This window comes from Poeciliopsis prolifica, unplaced genomic scaffold, assembly GCF_027474105.1.
Source record: "Poeciliopsis prolifica strain line A6 unplaced genomic scaffold, Auburn_PproV2 SCAFFOLD002, whole genome shotgun sequence".
NCBI classification, from domain to species: Eukaryota; Metazoa; Chordata; class Actinopteri; order Cyprinodontiformes; family Poeciliidae; genus Poeciliopsis; species Poeciliopsis prolifica.
In genome coordinates this window covers 17579167-17602473 of record NW_026562377.1, presented here as the reverse complement: position 1 = coordinate 17602473, position 23307 = coordinate 17579167, and the positions used below count along the sequence as shown (strand labels likewise).

At 40.5% G+C, this 23307-nt stretch overlaps 1 protein-coding gene across 1 annotated transcript in view; it reads left to right on the top strand.

Annotated features, from left to right (window-relative positions):
* Window positions 1–1754: 1754 nt before the first annotated feature.
* Window positions 1755–23307, top strand: part of sema6bb (sema domain, transmembrane domain (TM), and cytoplasmic domain, (semaphorin) 6Bb) — a 169867-nt gene continuing 148314 nt past the window's right edge. The window contains exon 1 of the mRNA XM_055047752.1: window positions 1755–2555. The gene's annotated coding sequence lies outside the window, so the exon portion shown is untranslated. The remainder of the gene's footprint in view (window positions 2556–23307) is intronic.

The following is a 23307-nucleotide window of genomic DNA, read 5'->3' as shown; positions in this document are numbered from 1 at the left end:
TATATGCATTTTTGTGAGACAGACTTCCAGGATCTCTGACTAAAACATTTTGCTTGCAAACGTGTTCTACAAATATGAAGCTACATCATGGTGAAAATGAAGATAAATTGACTGAATTCTTGTGAAATTAAATTTCAGACTGTCTCTGTACTTCATCTGTGCAGCCTATTTTGGAGCCACTTTGTGACTTATGGAACCGCTCCAAGGTAGATTTTCCTGTTGTTTGACCACCTGATCTTTCAGATATAAAAGATAATTTTGGGGGAAAATACTTTGGAGCAGCCCCGTGATTTTTATTTTAAATTTTTTCCTCAACATCAGCACAAGATATGTCATAAATAAAACCTACTTAATTCTAGTGCCACTGTTTTTATAACCAAAAGACAATGAATTTTGACACAGTCCACCGGGAAACTTAATTCCTTTTTTAATAGTCATTCAAGACTTTTGAAGTATATATGTATATATATGTGTGTGTGTGTGTATATCTATATGTATCTATCTCTCTTTCTCTCTCTCTCGCTCTCTCTGTCTCTATATATGTAGTATACATATTTCACTGTTCAATATTTTATAAATTTCAACATCTATCTGGTACTTCTGGCTAATGCTGATCTGGCCAGCTACCCAGGTGTCATATGTCAAATATGTCAAAAAGGTGTTGGTTGTGGCAGTTTATTTCTTTTCTGGCTGATATATTATCTGTCGGTTTCATGCTGAAGGAGTTTTATATTTGCACCCCGGTCTCTTTTGGGAATGGGTCGGAATTAGACGTCGAGGGTCGGGTTGGTTTAGGCGTTAGGGCATGAAAGCAAAGAATTTATGAACCAGAAAAAGACAAGAGAGAGCTGGGACTTGAGAATGAGAGAGTCCTGAAAAAGGTGGCTGCATTCTTGTCAACTACAAGGCTGCTTCTGTTTTTGTCCAAAAGCCTGCTGGATTTGACCACATCCACTTCAAAATTTGACTTGGTTCTTTCCACACTCCAAATGCCAAGAAAACACAGAAAATGCTCTTTTTGAGTGTGTTTTTTTTCTTCTTGCAGACAAAATAAAAGCTAAACATGGTTATAGCAACATCTTGCTGTGGGGATGCTTTTCTACAGCAGGGATAGGAAAGGTGGTTAGAGTTGATGTGGGGATGTACAAAGCTAAATTCAGGGCAATACCAGAGGAAAATCACTGGGATGCTGCAAAAGATAATAACAACCATCTTAAATATTCAACCAGGTCTCCATAAATGGTTAAATGAAAGAGCATTGGTCTGTTAGGATGACCAAATCAAAGTTCTAAAATTAAATTCGTCTGGGGTAAGACATAAAATTTGGTGTTCAAAGATGCAATTATTCTTAATATAAAAAAAATAAAGTATGGCTTGTCAACAAAACAATTACTGCTATAATAATGACAAAAGTTGAATGAACATGTGACACACGCATTCATATTTTTAATATTAAAAAATGTAAAACCACTGATTTTCCCTTCAATTTTTAGATTTGAAATGTGAAATTCAATGTAATCAGCCTAAAGTAGATGGGACATCAAGTTTCCAATGTCTTAGTTTTTGCTAAAATGAACCCAAAGTACTCCAGGTCTCCAAAAGAGTCCTGGAGTAGGTGACATTTTTGGCAACGCCAGCACTCCCAATTAACCCTAATTAGTAATCAGTTCCATTCCAGCCGGTGCGTAATTCTGCTTCAGGTTTTGGCACGAACAGTCTCCAGGCGTCTCGGAGATGACAGCAGCGCTGTAGAAGCTGGTGCTCAGTTTCTAACCCATCGGTCCTCCCACCTTACCGAATCTCCGAAGCGCAGCTTCAGGGAGCAGGAACTGGATTTTTTTTCCCTTCTTTTTTTTAAATCAGCTGATGAATGGGATTTCTGCCTGTACGCGAAAGTGGAGAGAGCGCAGCGTTTCCCCTCAAACACTGAGAGCTGAGCGGTGGAGAGCACGCAGCAGAGACAGAGCAGCGGCGGTGCGCAGCGGGGGAAATAAATATAACAACTATTGTTGGCTCCAGCAGAGACATGATCTCACAACGGATGAAGAGGCAGATGTGATTTCCAAACGGATGTGTTGTCTTTTTTATTTTTAATTGTTCCGTTTTGCAGTTTTTTTTTTTCGTTTTTTAAACCAGCCACTGCCTACCCTACAGACTACTTTGAGATCTCGGTTCGAGGGAGTATATTGCAGCAGAGACTGACCATGTGTCGTTGCGCCACATAGGCGCTTCTTTGTGGGCTGCTCTGCACCGGGAGGGACAGGTGGTGCATGTGTGCGCGCACATGTGAAGGCTGAGACCCGTGAAAGAGGGGACGGATACACACCAACCGCTGAGACAGTTGTCTTATGGATGTCGCGAACAGTTTCTTTCTTTCTTTTTTTTTTTTTTTTGCCAAAGACAGGTGCGACAGGAAGGAACACTTTCTAAAGCCCCAACACGGGATCTGATAAGGCTCTAGATCGCGTTTGGATATTCGGTACCAAGTGGGACAGAGACAATCGAGTCATACTGTTGTTGCCTCGGCGGCGCTTTTTCTGTCCTGGTAATCAGAGGTAAGTGATCCGAGGGGTCCGGTGAAGGGGTGCGCTGGGCTGGTGCTGGTGGTGCGCCGTTTTCGGTCTGTGCCTTAATGTTTTAGATGCGTTGATTTGCGGATGGGGATCTGGTTATCTAAATTGAAGCAACTCATCTCGTAGTCAGTAACGGGTGCAATCTGTGGCATCTGCGCGTCCAATTTCATACTGCGTAGCTTGCAGCCGCGCTGAAAACTAGATTTGCGCTATCTCCATCCACTTATCAATGGATGGATAAGTGGATGAAAAACCCATCCCCATAATGGGGATGGGTTTTTTGTTATTGTTGTTGTTCTCTGTCAATTGAAACCAATAAACTCAGTTTCCTAAAGAAACCGTGTGCTTTGACAAGCTCGCACTTCATTGGAGCATGAATTTCATTTTTAAATTATGTGTTGCAGAATTACACTGGAGGTTTTCCCTCTTTTCTGTCGTCTGTTTAACAGTCCAACCTTCCGGATCTCTAATGCCCATTATAATTACGCCTGAAGGCTGTGCCATGTCCCTCTCCTTTCTCTGCAGGATCTTGTCTCCACACTGCACAGAGTTTACGATTAACGCCCTAGTCCTACCCTCGCTGGCTCCAAGTCGCCTCAAGTTTTCCCATTTGGGACTTACACATTTTTTCCTGTGTCCCTCTCTGTTTCAAATTCAAATTGCCTTTCAAGCTGCCTTTTGTCCGGTGCTGAGGTTTGTGGACTGGAAAAGAGAGATAGAGAACTAACTGAAGCCCCCAGGGGGAAAGGGGTTTTTCTTAAAAATGAGCCCCAGTTTGTGTGAGAGGAGAGAAGTGGAGAGTTGGTGGTGGGGGGCAGAGAGAGAGGGAGGCATCTGAAGAAAGTGAGGCAGTCCAGTGTGAGGATAGAAGACCAGCAGCTCCTTTAACCTTGCTGTCACTCTTAACAGTATCAATCAACCTTGGTGGAAAAGAGGCTCTTTAATTCCTTTTCCTCTGGGGTGTTGCCTGCTCTGGCAGCCGGAGCTCAGGGAGGCGGCTGGAGGTTGCATATAGGATCCTTTTCCCCCCTGCTGCTCACATCAGGCAATGACGTGCTGGATCAGGCTCGGTCTTTTTTTTTAATTGATAGACGGTGCAGTGTCTTGGAAAGAAAAAAAAAACATTCACACGGGTGACATTGTTCACATTTTGTCATCCTAGTTTTAGTTCAGGTTTTTTTTAATGACCAACATAAAAGTAGTGCCTAATTGTGAAGTGAAAAGGACAAGATGCATGGTTGTGAAAAAAAAAAGGTAAAAAAAAAATAGTGATTTAGAAAACTGTGGCAGGAGTTTGTATTCTGTCTCTTTTGCTCTGTTAGCCCTGAATAAACACACAGCACAGGTCGGGGATGAGGCTAAGAAATTTGAAAACAGGGTTAGTTTAAACCATGATTTCAAAGAGCGCACTGTCTGACCCGACATCAGAAAATGGAAAGAGTATGACGCACCTTCATATTTTTGGGCACTCGCTTTGACTGACAACAGGAGAACATTCATATGAGAAGTGGCATAAAGGTTTGTGGAAACTGGAGGAGCCTCATAGATCCAAGTCTGAGTTGGAATGAATAATTAATATATATTTTTTTACTCTACAAATGTTGATCTTGTGAAATATTTAAGTGTGATGGAAGCATGAAAACAAAATCATTTGTAAGGTGGCAAGTAGGTTTTGGTAGCTGTATATAGTTTTGAAATCAACATCACAAACCATTTTGAGCTCACCATCCACATAGTGACCGTGTTGGTGGCAAGGTCAAGCTGTTGGACCTGCTTTTCTTTAGCAGGTATAGAGAAGCTGCTTTAATATCACAGGTTTGGCTAAAGATTGACTGGTTTACATCAAATTTAGTCAAAGTCCAGACCTGTATCTTGTTGGGAATCTCAGACAAGAATAGGAAAAAGAGAAAACTGACATTCCCAGAATTTTTTCAGTTGGTCTGATTGCGCTCAAGCTAATTTATAAAGAAGAATAGACAAAAATGTTCATAGTTTTGCAATTTCAGTTTTTCAGCTGAAATTGGAGTGAGTTTCTAAAAGGGTTGACATTTAATATATTATACATTTTGAGAACCATGTGTTATTTTCTTTACCCTCTGCAGTTATGCACAGTTTTTTTTGTTGGTTTATCACATAAAAATTCTATTAAACACTTTGAAGTCTTGGGTTGTAAATGACAAAATGTTAAAGTTTATAGGGGCTATGAATGTATTTGCAAACCGTGTTAGATCTAAGGAAGTGCTCACTGGGAGTTGGGATAAGTATTAAATGAAACCTCAAATGACCATATTTTTGTGTCATCATCTAAACTTTGCAGCTTTCTCGAGATGACTGTGAAAAAGAAACAAAATTGTCTTTCACTGATATGCTCGTCCCACGTTGCCTAGCAATAATACGAGAAGTGCTATCACAAGCAGCAAATTAAAAGACAAAAGAGGAATAATCTACATGACTTGATCTATGATCTGTGTGTAGTAAAATAATTTGTTTTGTGGCCAAGTTTACATTGAAGTATGTTCACTGTCTATACTTAGAAAAGATGAAGAGGAAGGGTGTCCAAACTAAAAAGCTGCTGAAGGCTCCCGTTAGTTTCACTTTGAAAACATAAGCTGCTTTTTATGCTTCTCTTGCAGTTTCATAAGATATCCAGTAACACTGAATCAGTGATAACCCTTAAATCGGTGAGGAAATTTGCTAGAAGAAGTGATTATTTTCATATGCTGTTCTTCTGCATGTACAGGAGAGGGGATAAATGTTGTGCATGTATAAATAACTTCACTGTAGGAAGCATTACTCCTTCCAAGAGAAATGACTCAGTTGGAGGCAAGATGGTGCAAAAAAAATATTTAGGGCACGCATAAGGAAAGAGCACTTTGAAAAACTGGGTACCTGAGGGGAGAGCTCATGTTCTGGACAATAACCGTTTAGACTAAAGTCCCCTACAGAAGCAAACACCATAATTCCATGTAAAGGCCTAATAGCACTGGGATTCTGTGTCAGCGGAGAACTCGGATAACAAGGCTAAATGTGTGCCCAAGAAACCAGGCGGCATGGGAGGGTTTACTGTTCCAAGGTCCTGGAGCTGATGTCAGTTTTGGCGGGGCTCTCTCCATCCCCAGTGCTTCTTCTCTCTGCAGCTTAACAAACTGCTCGCTGGAGCTTGCCTAATCCTTGGCTAGCAGTGCCCAGTGATTTATTATAAAGTTAGCTCATTTAAGGAGATCTGCAACATCGCTTCCCATACACAGGGCCCCTGACAGATTCCCGCTGTCTCGACTCTGGAGTCTGAATTGGCAATTAGTTTGAAGAAGTCGATGTGTGTGTGTGGGTAGGGATCAAAGACACGGGCGAAAGCGGCAGGGTGAGAGTTTGTCCGTGTCCATCAGAGAGAAACATAAGGGTCGGTGTCTATCTTGTTGTGTCTGTTTGCCTTCCTGTATTGTACGGACTCTGTATGTGTGCACATGTGTGAGTCAGTCTGTCTGGGCCCGATGTGCGTGTGATTCAGCACTGCCAGCCTTGGTTGAATGGGTGCCCTGTTTGAGCCTCGCTTCTGACGCTAACAGCCGCTCCGGGCCTCTTGCTTCGGAGCAAGTGTTGTGTCCTGTGTGCAGAAATAACAGGTGCCTTTACAGAGTCACTTAATCCCTCGTCTTTGCTGAATTGCATTAGCGGGGGGTTAACTTCACCTGTGGGCCTGGGGCATTTCCCACACAGTAGGACAAGTCATACTGTAGATTAGCTCTGATAAGGTGACGATGTGCCTAAACTCCTATCCCATAAATTTTTTAAATGTATTTCCATATGAGAGCAATTACCAAGTCAGGTATTTATCATTAAAGTACAATGAAGCAGTATCCTCTTGTAGATCACGCAGCACTTAAGAGGGTAGCACCACCTCTCAGAAGCCCGGGAGCCCAAACGGCAGGCGTGCTCGCCTATAAGAAATCAGTGTGATTGCTTGGTCAGCAATGTCTCCTCACCAGCCTTGGCCCATTATAGCTAGCTGCTGCACTAGCTGATTGATATCAGTAATTTTCGCCGCTATTATTAATGCTTTGACTTTTTAACTCGGAGTTCCACAGATTTCGGACAGAAAGGTCATGCAGGATAACCACCATTTGACTGTCTGTCTCTAAGGATCGATATGAAAATATTTGTTGAAAGCAAACCAAAGAAATCAAAAACTTTGGCGGTAACATTTTGAGGCCTTTGTTTTTGCTTTCTGCTGACATCCCAGTCTTTTTACCTCTATATACCAGGGATCAGTAAACTGTACAGTCCAATTTTGTTTTAACTGAGTGTGGTTAGTTCAGCTAAAACATATTAACAACCTAAAACCATAGGATGAATCAAAGTCAAATGAAACGATATCACACATCTTGTTGTAAAAATATGACTCCTATTGCATAAAAACAGACGTTTTAAGATATTTGTCTAAAACTTTTAAATGCTTTGTGTTACATTAAAGTTGGGTTTTTGAAAACATTCAGTAAACACTGATCTGCAATTTGTTTCTCAGCTTGTGTCAAAGGTGTGCAGTTCAGTGTTCAACTTCATAAAGACTGGGTTTTTTAAAATTTCCTGTCACTTTCATTTTATTTATTTTCAGATTACGACAGTTTAATTGTTCTGTAACTTTACCACATTACATAAAAAAAACTCCCAAATTTCCACCAATAATTAAAATTTTTTATTGCCAAACTTAACACTTCCCACTAAAAACAGCAGGGTGTCTCGGACTTGTCACGCTTTAGAAGCACTTTTGAAGGTTTTCCATTTCTAAACTTGGCATTTGGCTACCATTCCTAGTCAATCACCCTAATTAAACAGGCACATTTCTGTTTAAGGGATAGTCTCCCTTAAATTATCACATTATTTTCAAGATAAATGAGCAGCACATTGATTTGAATTAATGAAATAGCTAATGTCACTGTATCGACTGGCAGACACTCTCCATTGACTGTGCAGTATTTAAACACAAGGTGAAGCTTTTTGATTGAAAGCCTGTCTGGTCGATCAGAGCCAAGAAGCTGGCAGAGTCACTCTTTAAAAGTCCTTCACTAGCCTTACATTTTAAATCCAGGGTTTGTTGTTTTTCTTTGTAGTGACCTCTACTGCTGTTGAGGTCACTACCCTCAATCTTTCTGATTGGGGGTAACTTCTGTAGCCGTTGACCTGGACACAGTCTCAAACTAAGGAATGGCGTTTATATTCAGGCCCCTGTGCTGACAGAGTTCCTACAAAGCTTAGATCTACGCAAATGAACATGAATGCAGAACCATAAATCATGCATTTAGGTTTTCTTCTATGTAAGGATTGCTGTCATCACCTCCTGCATCAAACCTGGGATTGACCGACAGCTTTGAAACAACCCTGAGCATAATCTTGGGACCCCTGCCTCCTTTTCTGTCCCTCTGCATTCATTTGCTGCAGCATTCCCCCAAAACTTGTTTTCCTTCACACATTCTGACTCCATTCCAGCACTTCCCTCATCACCTCTCCTCTCTAATTTCTCCCTTCCTTTTCTTTCCTCTGCCCTGCGCTCCCTCCACCCCCTGCCCCCCTCTTTCTCCTCCTCATTGCTCTGGACCTTGATGTCAAGGCCTCTCAGGCAGTGTGGTCTCTGTCTGCGGGCTGTCAGGGCAGGGACTCTGCCCACCGGGACCCTGAATGGGACAAATTGACCGTAAGAATGTTCCCACTTAGCATGTGGAGCTGGAAGAAAGAGAAGGTGAAAAGGAGGAACTGATGATTGAAGGTCGATTTTGGATGGGGGGTCAGCTGGGTGAGGGGAACATGGTTGTTGGGAAAGTAGGAAAGCACTTTGAAATGTATGAATTAAAGACAGATTAAATTGTGCTGCTCGTATTTTGAAATCCTCTTTGACACACACACATACATAGAGATGCTTTGGTTGTTGTTGTTTGCCCAAGGCTGCTGCTTGAGATGCTGTGGAAGAAGAATAAAGCCATTTGCTTGTGACCCTGCAAGGCCTAGCACAGCTCGCGTTACTTCTAATGCCCACATGCCCTGCAGGTTGGAGGTGTATGAAGGAGAGCCTTTTGCACTAAACGCTACCCCTGCCTCAAAACGGGTCAAAGATCAACCCTGTCGTCTATTAAAAAGCAATAATGGCTGTGGTCCAATGGGATCACCTCTGCCATTTAATCACACAATGCTGCTCACTCATCATCTGCGCTTACCCTTTTATCTTTTAATCACATGTTTTTTCCAGCACCTTCTTCCTTTCACTCTCATCTTTTCGTCTTCATTTTTCTTACACATCCACTGGAAAGCCCAAGCAGTAGATGAGAGTTCAAAGACAGAAGTTCGATGCAGTCAGTAAAAAGCACGCCTCCATTTTCTTTGAAAACTAATTTTTTTTTTCGTTTTTTTTATACAGTTGCTCTCATCAGGAGCTACAGGCTAGTCTCTCTTCAGAGTTTTCCAAAGGAAGGCTATGATTTCAGTATTTTTGCCAATGCACTTTAACTGTGACATATTGTCTTGGAGAAGTTGGAGCAGCATCATGTTGTGTAAGCCCGAGGTGGTGCAGTATGACAGGAACAGAGAATGCAGCTGCTATCACCAAAGGCCAAGTGCCTGTTGAATAAAGATGACTCTGGTTGGGGAAAAACTGGCATTCCATGTAGGCTTAGTGTACTTCCACAGGCAGGACTTCTTCCTCTCTGCTCATGTGTATGTAAAAGTGTCTCTTTCCTATTTCTGAACAAAAGTCCCAGAGGGAGGGAGTGGGAGAGGGGATGTTCTCTGCATTGGGAAAGAGACATTTCCATGTGTATGAACGCTTGGCAGCGTACCATGGGCATTACAGGTCAGAATGAAAAGACGGGTAGACACGATGGAGACGGGCATCGATGTTTACTTCCTTGGACACAAATTAGCAATTTGTGAGTGTGGGTTGAATGTCTTTCATGGTCAGTTTGCTTGAATTCACATAGGTTCCCCCCCACACCCTCTCTTTTGGTCGGTTTCTCTTTTTCACACATTCTAAAACTCTTGTTTACAATCTCAGAGGCAAATGACTCATTTTCTGATCAAAATTGGACTCCAACAAGGCCCAACATAACCAACAAGTTTATACAAACTGCACATTTAAATGCAGTTTGCATAATATGCTGTCATGCACAATTGCACACTAACAATCCACTCTAAGTTTAAACCATTAAGCTTTATATTTGATGCCAGCAGTTGCACTGAAATTATCTTACTTTCCTTTGTTTTTTTAAATTTATATTTAATTTAATTTTTTACAGTTTGGCATACAAAATTTCTTTCTTCCTCAGTCTCGTGTGGCCTTCAACATATCATAATTTCTTTAAGCTCCATTAGTTTTCCAGTCAGCTGTGACCAAATTCTCTGTTCTTTTTTTTTTTTTTTTCTAATGAAAATCATCTCAGCAGCATGATGGTACCATTACCATCATTCACAGTTGGCATGTTTGTGTTTAAGGTAATGTGCTGTGTTGGTTTTCTAGTTTCCATAGCATTTTGCAAGTAAGGTAAAACTGCCAGCTGTGCAATCTTCCACACGCCCTACATCTTGGTTTCTTTTAACAGTAAATTTTCTTCAACCACACTTCTAAAAGACTCCCAGATTTGCTCAGTGCACAACTAATAATTATCTTGTCAAAATATTCCTTCTGAACTTCTTGTGGCTTAAGAAATTACATTATTTTCCTCTGGTGTTATAAAAATAGCAGCACTTGTTTCTGACCCAGCATATCCGGAGATGTTTTTTTTCTCGGTTTTAGGCCCCTGTCTACTTCTGACAAGCTCATAACTAATAAGTGTGCAGGTTTAATTACCTTACTGGGGGGAGACATAACAGAGAAGATGCTGGCCACACACATCCTGAATCACTTCCCGCATCAGCACAGCATGAATCTGGAGAGATCGTGCCCTGCGGGGCAGACTACAGTTATCCCGCTGCGGTTTTTATAGCTGATTCATTTCTTAGGGGAACTTTCAGCCAAAGCGGCTCTATCCTGTGGTTTTATGGTCGTGGAGATGCTGCGAAAACAAAATGAGAATGCTCTCATTGTCATACTTTTGCTCTTGACGGAATTGTTTACCACCTGTAGCTTAGCTTCTGTTGATGATCTCTACTCATAGTTTGTGTAATCCACACTTTATGTCTGCTGCGATTCCACTTATTTTGTTATTTGAGTTAATTATCAGCTCAGTACATTTAATAACTTGTGGGGATCACTCAAGCTGAAAAAAAAAAGAAAAGTGGCTTTTTGGCAGGGAGCGCTTGCCATTTGGCGAAGGAGGGAGAACAGTGCAGACGCTGTGACCTACTGTCCCTTTGCTCGAGAAAGAAGGAGAAGCGAAAGGAGAAAACATGTTTGTGGATTAAGCTGAATTGTATGGACGGAGAGGCACTTAGCAGACAGAAAGCCATGAGAAGAGGTAAAAAAAAAAAGTGGATAAGTCTTGAGGGGGATGCTTGTTCAGCCTCTGTTCTGTTGGAAAGTGGAGGAAAAGTGGGTCCTTGAACATATTCTCCCAAATTAACGGCTCAGAAGCTGCAATTAATGTACGGCCCTGCCGTGGGTCTCTACTGCGCTGCATCAAAGAGGCCTTGCTGCGCGGTGCGTCTGCTCATCTCCCTGGCACCGAACATGTGAGCTCATGCACTCGCACGCCCCCGCGCACGTCGCACTCATGGGGGATTTTAGCCGAGAAACTGAGCCAACGAGGATGATTTCAGATGAAAGCCTCACACAGAGTTAAAAAGCCGTGCGTCAAGGTTAAAGAACAAAAGAACGCTGGCTCGGACTTTAAGAAGTGCTGAAAAGATGAGGGAGAAGGTCAGGTTTGATGTCTCTTTTTTTTGCTGGTTAGGAAAATAAAGGGAGATGAAATAAGGACTAGAGAAAGAAGAAGAAGAGGAGGACAACGCCGCATGCTCTCTGAGAGTGCGAATCACACGGACAGACCCGGGACCCATCTGGAGGCAACAGGTCTGATGACAGCAGGGTGGTTTTTGATCCAAGTATCTTGCGAGCAGGAGGAATCTGCTCTTGCCCAGAACCCCTGGAGACCCAGCCAGTCCATCAGCAATCTGTCCTCTGATATTAACCACACTGGTGAGATGGCGGACCCATATTTGTTATGAGCTCTGGATTCCTAATAGTTCAGACTGAAAGAGTGTTTGATTATGGGGTGCGAGTCACAGCTGTTAAAGACAAGTGGGCCCTGTGAGGATGATAGACGGTCTGTAAACTCTGTGGGTTTGTAGAAAATGTAGAAAGGACTTTAAGCCTCTTCCCCACACATCTGTTAATGTAGTTGGCAAAGTCACTGTCTCAATCCTCTCAAACTAATGTCACTGGACATGGGGAGCACTAACAGAAGTTACAAACCAATCAAAAGTTACAAACAAAAAAAAATTGATAGTCTACACACATACCACTTTCTTCTATATTTTGTGTTTTTACAATGGAGCCGTTGATTGGCAAGCGGATTTTCTGTCATTGCGTGCTTTGACAACACGGCAGCCAGTGCGCTCGCGGTAGCCGGTGGGTCATTCGTATTTGCATGTAAATGTTTTTCACCCCCTGGCTTGACTGGTGGGGTAATGAGAATGGGGCTCTGTCTGCATCACTTAGAAGGAGGCTGCAATGAGTGACTGTGACATTCAGAGCTCGGGCCTGGCGTCACCACTTACTTCCAACAGGGCTTGTTCATTTACAAATTTATTTCTGTGGGAAAGAGGAGGCGAAAAGACAGGAAGGGTGTGCATCTGTGTGTGTGTGTGGATGGGATGCAATCGAGACCAGATATTTACACACGATGTATAAAAAGCGCGTAACCTTTTCTTCCTCCCACGGCCTGACATTAAATCAGTTTGAACATTTTCTGTTTTAGTTATGTTAGGATTACCAAAATCATCTCTATTCATTAGATACCAGAATAAAGGAAGAATTTTAGATGTGTTCTTCAAGTTCAGCTACATTTTAAGGCATCTTGGTGTACATAAATTTCTGACTTTGAAGAAAGTTGCAAAAAGAATATATTTAAAAACATACTTCCATTACTTAAAATGGAAATATGAGGCAAAATTGAAAAATTTTGCTTATCATCAGAGCCTCAGGTCTGGAGTTGGCCTTCTTCATTCCTCCATAAACTGAGATGGACAGTTTGCATGGTTTCTCTCACCCAGGCCAGCTTTTAAAAACATCCACATACACACACCTCCTACATGGCGTTGATGGATGCATGTGCAAAAGCACATCTACACACGTCGGAGGAGTGTTTGTTCTTGACTCATGTAGCACGTCGACGGGTTTGGCAGTCTGTCAGGCATCTATCAGCCCATGTCATCAAGTGATGCATCGCTCTCCAAGCTTGACTGGCTTCTCTGGTAGCTGAGCAAGGCAGGCGCGAGGGGACACTGTGGGGCATGATATCTCTGGAGGGAAACGGTGTTGGAGTAAATGAAGGGCTTGAAATGGGAACGTAAAGGAAACGTTCACTTCCACACTCTCAGATGGAATCTTTATTTACAGTACTCTGCTGAATTCTCAGCCACCCCTCATTTCAGTTTGTTTTGCTTCAAAGGAGCCAGACTTTCTTGTAATCTTCTAAAGTGGTCATGAGCAAAAGTTCCCAAGGCTTTTATCTCACAGATCTTTTAGAGCTTTTGTCTCAACCATTTTGTGATGCATATTTAGTCTTGTACAAATGGCTCTGTGCATAATTCGTTTTATGTTTAGTTTTCAAAGTGTTAGACTTTAATTAATTTCAATTAAATAGCTTTTTCTTAGGATTTACTTAACAGAAAAATACATTATTCTAGAAGAAAGTTTGTTTCAAATTAATTCACAAATAAAAACCCAAAATGTCTTTTGCATTTATGATTAGCCCCTTTTAGCCTGATACCCCCCAAATAAAAACCAGCAATCTCAAGAAGCCCTCTAAGCAAAAAGAATCCACATGTAATCAAAGTGAAAATGAAGGTGTTTTGTGAAGGCGTTAGAGGATCGTCAGAGGAAATAGTGAACAAACATCTACATTAAAGGTCGAGGTTTGAGAAGCTTATAGAAACATGCTCATAAAGAGTTTTCCACAATGTCCATGGAGATGACGAGGTATTTATGCATGTCATGTTTCTGGGTCTTTTGGTCATAAGTTTCAAAATAAGTTTTCTCCCAATTAATTATACACAACTTTTTGTTGGTCTTTCAAGAAAAAAAAAACTAACAAAAAACCCCAATAAAATACATTGCAGTTTGTGGTTTTAATGAGAAAAGATTACATTTTTTTAAAAAGGTTGCAATATTTTCCAAGTGCTAAAATGAAGACTTGCTTTGCCACTCAGGATTTCTGTTGCACGTTTGTAGAAAACAAAGTTCGATCTTTCTGCCCTGGTGGATTGTTTTTCAGGCTGTGTGAGTCCGTCTCCACTTGTGTGGGAAATTGTGTGGGTATACACAAATAAACTGGAGGAACTATTTTGAAAACCTCTCAGTTTACAATGTCTGTGTATGACCTTAGTCTGGTGTGATGTTACCCTAAATGGTTTGTGTTCAAAAATATGACAAAAAAAAAAATCCAGTTGTTGCTTCTTTGATGTGTTTCATTCTGTATAGTCTGTGGATTTGTGCTATGTTATAGTTTGTGAAGTCTTTGTTGATGCCTAAAAAGGGTTGGTATCTGCTTCCTTTGTAGCTCACTGATATCGGATTCAAACTGCGCTCTCTGACCGTAACTTTCCCTGTCGGCAGCATCGCCTCCTCATCCTGTTGTGTGCATCAACTCGCGGCTCACTTGTTACCTGCTCTAGCTGTGCTAACCTTTTCAACAATTATCCCGCTTGCTTCTTATAAATAGATTTGCTTGTTCTGTCTGTTCTTTCAAAAGCAGCCACGCTCTGCCCTGGCTTTGTGGTTCTGTGGCAGCGGTGAGACCGCTGAGAAGATTGTATACCAGAGTCTAAACTGGAGGAATAAACAAGACAGAAAATGTCTGAACCTGGCACTTGAGTGGTCTCATGTGTCATGAACTATTAGGAGTGACACAACAACAGAGATGAATTGACTTAGTGAGTTTTTCCTCTTGCATGTCGGAGAAAAACATAAAAGCCTTGTTGTTTGCTGTAACAGCAAGAGACCAGGAGTCAGAATAATTCAAAGCATTGTGAAACATGCATTCAAAGAGTAACCTTTCATGTCTGATCCCCTCCCTTCCCTGCATGCATCCAACAAGAGTCAAAAGTTTGTTTTTTTTCCTTCCTAATTTTATCAATAACTCGGTGTTTTTCATTGTGCTTACCTACAAGAAGGGCAAACTGTGTTTAGTCACAGAAAGACTTGAAGCGCACAAGCTTAATGTTAAAAGTGACATTTTTTGAGCTTCTCCCCTTGTCTACCATACAACGCCTCCTTTTTGCAGCTTTGACTTGTGCCATTCTACGAAGCGCAGAAATCCTCTGTGCTGTCATCAGTGCCATTAATGGACACTATGAAGTGGCTTTGAACCTGTGCTGGGCTTAGGTTGTAATAGGATGGCTTTGGGCTCAGGATATAATGGAAGTAAAGCTTTGGGGGCTCTGCTGTTTGCTCCTTAGCTGAGATTTTTATCCCCTTCATAAGATGAGGTTTCCAACACATCTGGACCAATTATGTCAGTTTCTTTGGCAGCTTCTCCTATCTTCTCATACATCTGCTTGTTCAATCATTAAATTCAACTTTGACAGGTGCAGCAAGATAGATCAACAAAGATTAAGTATGCCAAAGCACAGAATGCATGACAGAAATAATTTTCTTTAAGGCTTTTTATGAATCTCTCTATTTATGTACATGTTTCTGCCTCTAAATTGGATGTTGTTAATTTGTTTTCTTTTTTAAATCTTAATCCAATTTCTAATTTACTGTTATCTTTACCCAGTTGGCTCCAAACATAGACACTTTTCATCTTCCATCCGCTCATTTTCTTTGTTTTCTGAGCCTGTCTCTATGGTTTCCTTGGCTTGTGCAGTAGGGAGTTTGTGTGTCAGCCCGTGTGTATGTGGCCCTGCTTGTATGCGAGGATGCAGTAGGAAAAATAAGTACTAAAAATGTCAACATTTTTATCAGTAAACATATTTCTAATAGGGCTGTTGATGTGAAATTCACACCACATGTTAATTATGACCTAAACAATTCACACATCCTAAGAGTCAAACTCAAATGAGTCAACAAATGAAGTTAAAATTAATTGCGTAAAAAAAAAAAAAAACAAGCCCAATGTTACAAAGCTTAAAACTTCAGTGCCTGTACAAGGTTTTGTGAGTGGTAATCATTTACATCCAAAGAGTTCAAAGTCAGTTCAGCTATTTCCTAGTACTTCACTGATTTGTTCAGATGGCTTGCATCAAACTTGTTTTCAAATTTGATATACTTTTTCTTTTACTATTGGACTCATGTGCAGTGATCGTGCATAGATTCTGTGCTAGCATTGAGAAATCTAGAAATCTGAAAGTTTGAAAACACTCCCATCACCATGTTGAAAATGGCATTGAGAAAACCTTTAAGGTCTATTGCAGCTAAATGTGATGTTAACCTGCAGTCAAGGGATACACTTGATTAGTTTCTGACAGATTTCAGCTGCTTTTTTCAGTTTCTCTGCTTTGTTACACTTCCTTTTTTCTCATGCATTTAATTCTATTCTCCCTCTCACTCCACTTTATTTGCAAGAATGTCAAAGTGTTCAATAGTAGAATGTCAAAGTGTTCAATAGTAGTTTTACCTGCTGTGAGCAAGTATGGTAAAATAACAGCACACCCTGCGATAATAGAATGAGACTAGTGAAAACGAGGGGGATTATTACTAACATGATGGTATCAGTCCAAACCATAAAAGAAAGAGCCACCCTGAGTAGAATACGTTTTTGTAGTGGCTCTTCTTTGTTGATGAGGCTTTACTGGTTTACTGATAAAAAATATCCCTATATTGTTTGAGGTGCAAATATACAAGGATTCCATCTGACTACATCACTTTCTATTCACTTATTTGACACTGCACACAAAATTCAGACCACATAATGAGTTAAATGTGATTATATTATCTGCTGTCACTTAGCCTGTGGTTTCTGAGCCACCAGCTCAGCATTTTTTTTTTGTGCTATTGTGAACTATCTTCTCTCGCCCTGATAAGGAGAAACTGCAAGCGTTGCGGCTGATGAGATTCCTCCTTGAGAGCTGCCTTACATACAAGCTAACTCAAATTCTGAGATGTTTTGTTCCAGCAGAAACGTCTATGCAGGTATCTTTGTCTGGAGGTGGAGAGATTTGGTTTGCATCTGATAATCCCCTTTCACTCCTGAAAATTAGTTTCTCTCTCTTGAGGCTAGCACGCAGGAGCAAAATTGCAAATGAACAAGGCTTACAGAACAGATAGGAAAATTAGTGGAGAGTCTGTGTGGATGTGGGGGGTTGTGGAGTATATTCATCGAGGAAGTCTTTATTCAAGCAAAGTGTATCTGATATGAAGTGCTTCCAGGGTTCCTACTAAGTGCTAAAAAGCTTAAAAATGTTTTGATGTAGCTGGATGATTATGAAAAAAAGAAAAAAAGTATTGTGACATGCCTTTTTTCCCCCTGTTGTCACATCAATATAATAAAACATCCTTAAAAGCAAGTTGCCTAAAAAGCTTATGACCTTGATACAATTGTGTTCTCAAGTTTTCTTACATTGATGCTGATATATTAATTTTGAGCTTTCAGTTATTTATTTAGACTTTTTAAGATACGATTATAAATTAAAGTGAATGTTCTTAAAAACAAGTCTTGTTTTAAGTTAAGTTTGAACTCATTGAGAACTTTATCTAACCCTCTCTTGATCAAAACATCCAACCAAGCAATCATAGGCTTCACTCAGGTGTAGCTGACAAGTATGCCAAAATAATTTTAGTTTTACTTCAAGCGCCTTTCCTACTGGGGATGGTGAGAAGGCCCGGTGGCACAGACTGTATGACAGCTTTGCTCCTGTCTGTCTTCCTCAGGGCACCTGTGGCCACCATCAGTGTGCAAACGTATATATGAATGGATGAATGCAGAATAAAGCTCCTTGGAGTCCTGAAAACTTGATATAACACAATAGAAATGTAGGCTATTGCACCACTGACCATTCATAGAAAGCATGTTCTGTATGCAAACATATTGGTCAAGGGTTACAGTCATCACTCGCCTCACCCCTGAAAAAAAAAAAAAAAAAAATTCCTAGCAAATGTTGACTTAAAACTTTCACAATTTGAGCTTGGAAAATAATGAACTGATGACGGTCATCTCACTTCTCTCTAAGAAGTACAGATGTATAAACCTTAAAGCCAACACCTCGCCATGTCAAGGTATGAGACCCTGCCTTTGCAGAATCTAATGAAGAGATGGAAAGAAATAATGAGAACAGAGAGAATGTTGAACATGCCCAGACATAATTGTGCTCCATCACTTGTACACACACAGTCTTGACAATTAGCCCAACAAATAACTTGTGTTAAATGAGGAGCTGATGTTTAGTTTGACTAAAGGTTTAAAAAATGTCTGTTGGTGATGAAGAGATTAATCTCTGAGCAGGACATTCCCTGTGAACCAGCACTTTATTTTTGCGAACTAGTTCTCTTTCATCTGTGTGCCAGGGGATGTGGACTCTCATGGGAAGCTAGTTATAAAAATAGCCTGAATTTGTGCCCATAAACACAACTCCAGTTCCTACCTTACAGGAACAGGAAACGGTGTTGGTTTGGCAAACTTGCTGTCTTTTGACTAAGTGCCTGTCTGTGGGTAGGTGAGTCCCAGCGCTCTGTTCATTCAGCTTGCATCAGTAATATTAACAAGAGTACACTATTGATTTTGCCAGAGCACTTTCAGCAGTGAATTATTGTTATTTAGAGTTTGCATGCATTGGGATATTTTGGTAATAATGCTACAATTAAGACAGCTTGGTGCCGTTTTTCAAAGCTCAGCGAGTTCATGGCCAAGGCAACTTGTTTCTCTTCCAAAACCCCTCCTGAGACTCAACCCCCAGGACCCGTACTAATTCTTGTGCTTCGCATTACAACTCTCATTAATGTGACTGATTATACACTTGGAGAGAGGAGGCCACAGTCGTGAGCCAGTCAGCCAAAGTGTTTGCTGGCTCACAAGTGTGAAAAATCAAAATGTCTACTCATGTTGAGTCATTTGTGTCTTAGATCATTCGGACGGCTGCAAGGAGGCGTCTGACATCTCATCCTCTGTCTGAAATGGATTTTCATCTTATTAAGGCAGTATTTTTTTGTGTGTGTGTGTGTGAGGCAGTGTTTGTGTGTGTAAGTGCTAGGCTGGCTGGCTGCTACTTTTCTGTAATGTTGTTTTTGAGCTTATGAAAGTAAAATTTGCTGATGTAAACTTAATGGATTTCAGGGCTTTGATCATGCTCTTAATTAGCATTTTTTATCTAATGGAGCTGAAAAAAGTGAGATAAACTTCATTTATTGCAAGGGGATATTTTTAAACATGCATAGCTGAAATGTTTACTCTGGGAAAAAAAAAAAGATACACTTTCTTCTTTGGATTTCACAGAAAAAGTAGTCAAAGTAGAAATAATTAAACCACACCTCTAAAAGCCAGAACATTGTTTGAAAATGCTCACAGAAACAAAGAACTAAGTCTAAAGACTCCATGACATTAGATGTCATGGAGTCTTTGTGCTCCATGACATGGTTTGTTTTGCCATAACAGGTATGCAGATTTGGTGTGTGGTTTCTGTAGACAAAGCACAATAATACAAATTAATTAGAAACTAAATTGGATACAACTTAAAGGATACACCAGATCTGTACTTGAATGCAGATTATAACAGACTGGTTATGTAAACCTAAAATCAGTCATGATTTATTACACAGTATCCAGGTATGAAGGCAACCACACACTGTTTATCCTACACAGAGAACAGAAACGGCAACACAATAACAACAAACCTATCTGCTTAGGAGTCACATCTATCATGCTACTTAACTGCCACTTATGCATAACCTCATTTAAACAGAAGCAAGAAAACCTGCTGGCAAGTCATGAAGATATCCTCGTGGCTGAACACAAACCTGAATGTATCACAACATCAAACTTGGTCTTATGAACAGACACATTGCCATCTGTCTGGTTTTTGTTGGTCTCTGAGCTGAGACTGCTGATATGCAACCCTGTGGTTAATTCCTATATGGAACCCAATATTTTTATACAGGGGAAGCCTGGGCCATGCCAATTGTGAAGAAAAGGGGCAACAATATTATGTAGCTGCAGAAGGGACTTGTATATCTCACAAAAGTGATGGCTTCATCAGGAGCGAACATTACGCTGTAATACTGAAACATCTCAAGACAAAAGCCAGGATGTTAGAGGTTTGGCAAACATGGTAACAAAAAGGAGTGTGCGTGTGTGTGTCTACAAAACCTGACTCAGTTGTACCAGAAAATGGAGGAAGGATGCCCAAAACAAGTCAAAATACTATTAAAATCTGTGTTCATATAGTCAAACTTCTGTTTAGTTTGGACTGATATCAGAGAGAAATAAAAAAAAAACCTTACTGTATACTAAGGTTTCAAAAAGTTAATTTTAAAACAGAAATATTTGTCAATCTTTTAAAGTCTTTTCAATTATATTCTGTAGAAATTGCCAGAATGACTTGAGTTTTCTCTGGCTATAAGAAGAAACACAGCAATGTCCCTCCTCCATATGTTGCTGTGTTCAGCCAGTCACTTGGCTTGAAGGAGGTTACCGTGGTTAACCGTCGCATACCAGGAAAACGAGGAACCTTTGCATATTAAAGTCCTACTATGGAAACTAAATCAGTGTCACGCATCATTGGTACTTAATTAATGCAATTCATGAAAATTTTTGCACAAGTGGCAAAAAATAAAAATACAATTTTATGGTAGACTGGTGGTGTTTTCAGTCTAAGTTGTCAAACTGAGACTGTCTTGTGACAATTGGAGCTTGTTCTTCAAACATGCTTTCTTTCGTATTTACTAATCGGAGTACTCTGATAGCGAAGGTAAAATTTAGAAAAGCATGTGTACTTTACACTGTAGGGCACTGTGGTCTCCCTGAATGTATGGCAACAAAGTTGGATTGGATCTATAAGCCTCATAATTGTAAGCTATTTTGCTAATGCTTCAACTGCAGAGACTTCAGAGGAGAAGACAAACACTTTCCCAACTACAGCCATTAAGAGTCTCATTACAGCTGTAACAAAACATAAAAAGCCTGTTATTTTAAGAAAAGTGTCCGTTTGTGGACCAACCTCTAAGGAGCGATCTAGAAATCATTCTGGACCTGAACATCCTCTTAACTTAAATGGCACATTAAACCAAAGCCTGGCATTAAACATACATAAACACATAATACGAGTGTAACTACTTTAATCACTCCCTAAAGGAGTTCTAAGACTGGCCAGAGCATCAGGGTTCAAAGATCTATTATTCAAGGAGAACTGAGCAAATGGGCCGGGCTCCCCTCACTGTCCCTCCACCCCCATCAAATCATGTAATGGTGTGTGTCAGCGTGTGAAATTCAGTCTGGCACTTTAACTGGCCAATAATGGGGTTTGTACTTTAAATGGCGGCTGCCTTTTGTGATATCAGATCAGGCTTGACCACATCATGGTCCCAAATCTATCATGTGCATATAATTTTAGCTGACTTGCATTATTTATTTTCATGTTTTTTTTTTTTTTTATTCTTCCATTTGTCCTTTGTCTGAACCTGCTTATTTGATAACCTGTGGGAGGGAGGCCTGGTCTCCAGTAGTTTTAGGGTGACAGTCGGGGTGACCAGTCCGTCACAGGGCATGATATTTATTTTGTAATATATCACAAGAATCAGGATGTTAAGATATTAAAAGTATACGTTGCTGTGGGCCATTTTATCTCCGTTAGGCCCTACTAATATTGCTACAGCACAAATAAATAGCATTGATTTTCACTAAATTTTAAATACAGAGAGTCCGCATTTGATTTTGAGGTTGAGGTTTGTGAGAAATGTCAGACTTTCCCATCAAAAATTGTCGCATCTAGACATTTCTGCTGATTCTTCCAACTGTACACTTGGAAAAATGTCCATATCTCAGTAAAAAATGGGTTACACAATTAAACTGCATTCCTCTGCAAATATCGCACTTTAGTTTTTATGGCACAACACAACAGACAAGAAAAGTCTAACCCTGTCAATGCAGAGGTACTTGGAGAACTTTAACTTTGAGAACAATCTAGTGAAATCGTACAAAGAGCAATTGTTCGATATTCCTCTCTGTGTTTTCTAACATTGTGAAATGGTATAGGAGGAGTATAAATGCGATCAACAGAAAGGGGATGTTTGAAGCACAAGTTATTGGCAAAGAAGATGGCACCCGATATGCCTCGGTCATAGAATGTAGGAAACATAACGATGTATGAGAAAAACATGGAAAATGTAGATTTACGGCAATAATGTAACCTCAAATGTTGTGGGGGTAGTGGAGGCCTAACGGACTTGTCTGTAATGACACAACCTGCTGTTTACAAAGGAAATGTCACTCAAGACACCATCCCCAACTTCACACCTCCGATCCTGTAAAACCTGCACCCGTTCCACAAGAGGAAGGAAATTGCTTCACCTCTGTTTTATCTGTGTGAATCTGAAACAATTTCCCTGTATCTCTTCTTTGTACAATAACACAACAATCTAAAATAGAAAGGGAAAAAAAAACATTAGTAAAGCTTGAAATGTCACTAGGTTTACCATATGATGGATTACCACAGGATGTGTAATGGAAATCAGTGTTTTTAAGGGTCATAATTCATCTAAGTTGATCCTTGATGGAAAAACACTGCAGAGCAATGCAGGACAGACCATGACTTGCCTTTCACTGTTGCATGTGACCATGTGGTTTGAGTGAAAGAGGTAAGAGTTAGCTCATGTTCTTTGCAGTAGCAAGAACCTCCATAAGGTAAAGTACTTATTTTCCTCCTCCTACAAGGTATTATATTTCCCAGATTCTTGAGAAATAAGAGAAAGAAATCACCAGAATTTAGTTCAGTTCTCCAAGGTTATGTGACTTGAGAAGAAATTAAATGTTGCATGTTTTTGTGGTTTCTGAGAATGTCATAATTGCAACCTATTTTCCAGGACGTTGTGTTGCCGAGACATCTAGTTACCGTAAATTAATATAGCTTGTATGAGAAAAGAGGTAATTGAAGGTGCTGCCAATGAAGGAGAAGAAAACGTCTTCACTTCTGAAAACATTGTGTGATTTCAGCTGGAAGACGACTGTTTCAGTTAAAGGAGCTACATACCTTTTCAAATGGAGCTTGGCAACAAGCTCTGAAGGGCTATGCTTTCAGCGAAATCAAAGTTTGACTCTGTTTATACAGTATATAAGTTTGAGTGGACATGTGTTTTTGTGCTCTGCTACCCTTGGCCAGCATTTGTCCTTTTACTTGTCTGTGGGTATCTGCTGGAGCAGAAAAAAGAGAAGAGCCTGAGTCACTTCCAGAACAACGTCCACTGCTCCATGAGAGCCTTTGGAAGAATGCATCCCTCTACCAGCCAAGAAAGCAAAGAAATAAATGACCATAGAGAGAGAGGGAGCGCTTGAGGAGTTTAGTCTGAGGAAAGTCTGGCTGTCTCTTGCCAAAGCCCCAGCACAGGGAATGGAAGGGTCTAAAGGAGTGGAGAGGAGAATAAAACAGAGTAAATGAGAAAGATTGC